This window comes from Thunnus thynnus, chromosome 21, assembly GCF_963924715.1.
Source record: "Thunnus thynnus chromosome 21, fThuThy2.1, whole genome shotgun sequence".
Taxonomy (NCBI): Eukaryota; Metazoa; Chordata; class Actinopteri; order Scombriformes; family Scombridae; genus Thunnus; species Thunnus thynnus.
In genome coordinates, this window is record NC_089537.1 from 25,741,265 (window position 1) to 25,747,547 (window position 6,283).

Here is a 6,283-nt window from a genome sequence, read left to right on the forward strand (position 1 = left end):
CCACATTGACCTCCTCCCTTAGATGTTTTATGGTGCTATAAGAATATCACAACAATTCCTCTCTTGACAGATAATAGTCATAATTCATACAGTCACTTTATTATAGTAACAAAAAGAGGGACTTTGGCACTAAAAAAACTGTAATGTTGAAAGATATCTACTTGATTTGACTCATTTGGACACTGAAGCTTCATATTAGCTTCAGATAAACTTTTAAATACATTTATGCACAGAGGGAGGACTGTGGATTTTGGCCCCCATCACTTACAATGTAAGTACATTATGAAGGGATCCTCTAATGGTCAGTATGAACAGGAGGAATGATTATAGCAAAAAAAACCCAAAGTATTTCAATGTTCATTTGGGCTCCTAACTGTTGTTTCAACACACATTTGAAAAATTGTGAACCTGTCCTTTAAAATATGTTGTTTTTTAGCATTTGAACAAATGACTCGTGAGGACAGTCTTAAATATCCAGTTATTAAAAACAAATTAAGTTGACAAGATAACCTGTGTCAACCTCATAAAACTCTGCTTAATTTCATTGTACCTTTCATCGGTAAATGTTCACTGGTGTCCAGTGATGTGTGGGTTATTAGAATACTGTAGCTCATATAGATGTTTAGAATATTTGTTAGCACTAAGAAACAACACTTTGCTATGCAGTGTTGGAAGAAGTAATCCTTTACTTTCTGTAAATACAAGTAGCAATAACAGTGTAAAAATACTCCATTACACATAAAAGTCTTGCATTAAAATGTTTACCTCTAAGAATTTCACTAGCAAAGGTAGTAGCATTAATAAGCAGTGTATAAACACTTAATGGTTTATAATACACTAAAGTGTAGCTGTATGCTACTTCTATATTCATTAATGTATTAGAGGACAATTTTACCTCCTTCTGTGAAACACCCACAACTGATGTATAAACCGGTTATTAATATTAATGGATGCTTAATATAACATATGACCCTGACAGCATTACTGCCTTGCTCTTGGGAGCACAACTTTAAACCCAGCAGTGCTATTGCTCTACCAGCTGAAGCTACACAAAGCAGCAAAATTCATGGAAGATGTGTGGTTCCTTCCTACTCACAGCAAAACATTATCACTACCATCTCTCTATAAAAGCAGCGCATTGATTTTTTTTTTCTTCTTTTGAATCAATATCAGAATGTATTTATTATTTAGCTTTGATGTGTGGTATTAGGGAGACTTTTTTACTGGTAATACCCATTAGGACTACAGTGATTGGGACACATTATTGATTATGTTGATTAAGTAAATTCACTGATTGTGGATATTTTGCCACATAACACTGAACAGGTGCAAATTCATAAAAGGGTCAAAGCATTAAACAGATTTCCATCATGCAGTTAGTTGTACACTATATTAAAGAAATGTGAAGGTTTAACAATGTCTAAAGTTAAGAACACACCCACAGCCAGATGTGGACCAGTATGTGTTTCAATGCAAGGTCACACATCTCTTCTCTAGTACACCATGCTCTATGTACTAAATATTTTCAACCATTATTCCCTCATCAGGCTGCTGTCTGAGATTCTTGCAAGTTAGTTGAAAATGTTTGGTGAATAAAGCATGGCTTACTAGAGTAGACGTGTAAGGAATGTGTTAAGTGTTAATGTTCATATATGTTTCTCTGAAGATATACATAGGCTTAAGTGATTAGGGTCAGTTAGGTTACACCTTATCTTAAAATTGGAATAAACCACTGACTGTTTGTAGGAAACAGGAAACAAAAAAGGGTCTCCTGTATTAAAGTTGCACGCTTTGTTGACCCATCCATCCAGCCATCCTCCCGCCTAGGTTTTGTGGTGCCATATCAACTTCACGCTACTTCCACCTTTGCTCCTGACAGACATCAGTCATAGTTGACATGGCCACTAGACTTGTCACTTGTAACCTCACTTTTTTCTAACTCCACCCTCCCGGATTCCTTTCGTTTTCAAACTTGTAGTCCAGACCCAACCAGCGCTGACTCAAGTGACATCATTTGAGTCAATTTATAAAATTTCACACACCTCCCTCTGGAGACACAAAAGGCTTTACACAACTTTTTTCCACATTTACAGACAAAATCCCCAACACCTGAAAACACAATTTTCGCATTTTTATTTTAGCAAAAGTATACAGCCATGCTAGTAGCTCTGTGAGGCTGTAGTTAAACGCAACAATGCTTTAGGTTAAATGCTAACGTCAGTATGCTAAGATGCTCACAATGATACCATTCTAATTTGCTGATGTTGAGCAGGTATAATGTTTACCATGTTTTCCATATTGGTTTAGTAGGTTAACAGGGTAACATATAGCAATAAACACAAAGGAGAGCACAGGCTAATGGGAACATCATCAGGTTTGCAGGTGTTAAGTCATAAAACACAGTGTTGGACAAATTAAGTTTTTGACCTGATTAGGTGTAGATAAAAAATCAGGAGATCGAAGTTATTCCACTTCATTGAGATATTATATCTCAGGGAAACATGAATGCCTGAACTGACTTTTGTGAGATATTTCACTCAAAACAATTATCAACCTCACGGTGGCGCTAGATGAAGAGTCGGATCTCCACAGTCTTTTTGATTCACCATCTAGGAACCAGTTTTTGCTGACCCCTCAAGCAGATGCTGAGGTATTCCACAGCATAAGTGAAAACTCTGACCTGCTGGTGGCGCTTAATGAAGTCAGCAGATCACTGAAGTCAAGAAGATTCATTGCTTGGGGACTGTGCATGTCTGCACCAAATTTCATGGCAATCCATCCAACAGTTGTTGAGATATTTCAGTTTGGACCAAAGTGGTCGACTGAGACATTGCCATCCTTTGAACCATGCTGCTAGCATGGCCACAAATAGTGGGAGTGGATGTAAAAAATGTTGTCATTCAATGTAATCTGTGGCTTCTGATAGAGTTGAACAAACAACTGATGCTGTCAGGAGGACTGAGTGTGCTGCTGGTTAAAGAGCATTTAGAGCAGACCTTCTCCCAGAGTGTCTTAAGGCCAATTTCTGTACAAACATGTTAATACAAAGGACATCAAATTAAGGGCAATATTAAACATCTTTTAACAAATAAGGTTCAATAAATATAACATATTTTACTCATGTTTGATTTTAAAATCATGTGAAACATAACATAGACCAAACACAGTAAATTACTGAGGACTTCATAGTTATCTCTGTGCCTTTTTCTCTGTTGTGCTCTTGTGCTAAGAAGTGATCAGCTATGATCCACTTGTGCCAACAGAGTGCTGAGAGCTGGACTCCTCCATTACAATCAGCAGTGGCCCCACTCAGGTTTAAAGACAGGGTGAAGCTGTAGGCTAGCATTAGCTTAACACTGATCAGCAATCAGCAGCTTCTCCTCTCCACAGTGGCTGGCAGAGGGACACACACACTCACACACATTTATGCATATACATGATCAAACAAACAAAATCCAGCGCTGTGTATCAGAGTGAAGCACATTCTTATCGCAAGATAGTACATACAAGTCTTTAAATGAAACACACAGTCCACTGTATATAAAATCAGTAATTGGGATTATATTAAATCATAATACGGAACTATATTTTAACCATGATTATTGATACATTTTTGTGCAGGAGCTGTGAACTGATAATAAAAAGGCAACTTTTAAGAGGATAAACACAGTAATACTCAACTGTTCTGCTGCTTCCTCATGTGAAAGCTGCTGACAGTTAACTGAAGGTACAGCTTCACAGTGCAATAATATTCAGGCAATGTTTCTGTCTTTGAATGTACTAATATTGTTTTCCTAGGAAAACACAAATGCTGCCTTGAAGGCCTCTCCATAAAGCTTGTACTTGTGGTTGTACTTGTAAATCCAACTTGTCAGTAGATTGTAAGCAGTATTGCAGAGAATAACAACAAAATGGCCGTGTAACTAAAGCCAAAAAGACTAGATGAGAAACAAATGCATAGCACTTTTGGAAAATGAAGTTATTTGAGTAATTTATCAATCAAATTCCAATATCATTGTAAACTGAACACCCTAAATTCTGCATTAAAAAGCCAGTTGCATGGCCACAACGATTAAATAAAGGCATGGAATTACATTTACTATGACAGCTCACATGGAAAATTCAGTATAATGTACATGTCCACAGCGCAGATTACATCAGTACAACAGATTAATGTCATACTCACTACTCTGCTGCTCTGAGTTTCTCTTTTTAACAAAAATACCGGTTTTATTATTTCCAATCACTTCCACTTTGGATTTTTAATCTTGATTGCTGTTATGCCTCTGTCAATGAAACTAAACATTCCCTGCAGATTATTCACATTCAAAGCCTACAAGGGAAGACAGAAATTATGTCCATTGAGCCACTAGAAGAATTGTAAGTCTTATAGATGTACAATTACAAAATACAATGATTTTAAGTTGGTCAGTTATCTTTGGTTTAAATCATATTGAGTCTAAATAAAATCTAAAGTAGCAACTGTAGCATTCACGCTGCCATTCTGCTGTTTGAACGAGGTTTACATGTGACCCTGTGTGTGTGTCTTGTCAAGCAACATACCATCCCTGTCTCTTATGAGCAAAATTAGCAACTGTGCTTTGTAGTAACAACTCTTTGCATGTTACTATGGCAATCCAAACAGCATATGTACATCACAATTGGTTGCATCCCATTCTCCTAAAGAGGGGAGGAAGGCTGCACTGTTTGTTATTATGATTGAAAAAATGTCTGTGTTATGTATTGATTACTATGCCTCTATAAATAATGACATGCTAGCTGTTGAACCATGACCTCTTTGAATAGGATTTGGCAATTAAAAGCTGAAGAAAAGTTGCAATACAGCTATATTTGAAGCTAAAATGATATTCTCAGGGGTTGTACAAAAATGTTGTTTTTTTTCCTTAGACTTAAAAAGGTTAACTTAAACTTAACATAGCTAGGCTTGAATTTAAATCTGGTCTAACATAATTAACTCTAATCTTAGTTTAAATATATATGTGTGTCCTCCAGCCTAAATGCTTTGTTGAATTGTAAGTCAAACAGTGAGTCATAATGCCTAGTATTTTTAAACTTATTTATAAGGCAGCATAAGTCTTTGGCTCTACTGAGAGCAGATCAGGACCAAGGACAGCTCCACCATGACCACCAAAAAAGGGCAATTGTGCTGAGAGGCTGATCCTGCTCCTGTGACCACTATCACAACAGTGTGGTGGCTTGGTTGGTTGGTTCAGGGTGAATTCCTACTGCAGCACTGCTGAAGTTGTGCTGCATCTTATTTAATGCAAGATTTTATTTCACTGTGGACACACTGTGCTTTGCAGAGGCTGCCCAGGGTCCCCTGACACGCACGCGCGCGCGCGCACACACACACACACACACACACACACACACACACACACACAAACACATACCCACACATACAAACACACACTGTGCTACTTCTTATTGTGAGTGTGTCTGTTTCAAGAGATGCTTTCTCTGCATTTTTTTCCTTGCTCTTAATACTAATGCTAAGTAGAAAAGCAGCAGCTTCCTCCCTGTGGCGCTCCACCTGCCTCCTGCAATCATCCTGTTTGCACTGCCCCTGAAAACAATAGGAAAAGTTATTTCCCTGTTGCCTTGGTAAAAACAGAAAAAAAACAACATAAAAACCCAACAAAGCTTCCTTTAGCAGTGTTTTGTTCCAATCCACCGCAGAGACATTTTGAGCTGTTTTTCCTCTGTTTTACCAGTAGCATCAGTAGCCCACTCAATTAGTATCCCACAGGCTATGTGGCAAAGTATAAAGCCACTTGTTTTAATCTGTTCACAGCAGGAGAGTGAGTGAAAAGATGATTTTCTGACAGCGGCATGGGGCTCTGACAAACCTGAATCTCACATACCGTGGTTCGGCCTGGTCGGATGAAATGTCCAGGCATTCTTTATACCACACCTGTCATCATCACCCTATTAATTCTCTCATTTCACAGGTAATAAAGTGTATTTAGAGGGCACAGCATGATGTCCTGACTGCAACAATAAAACCACACTTTCTGTGTTTGATTTTCTTTTGATTTTCTGATGAGAGATGTGTGTTCATTGACGTTTGAAATAGGACGCTCCAGGGTGATAACGGAAAGTAGTGAGATTATTTTGCTGGTGGGGGATGCAAATGTAGGCAGGCTATTTACTTTGGAGAAGAGTGTGAGGCTTTGTGGATTGTGGTTAGACAAACACTGCCATGGAGTCAGGAAATAAGCCGGAACTATTTCTAACCCAGTCGTTTCATGGAAAATCATCA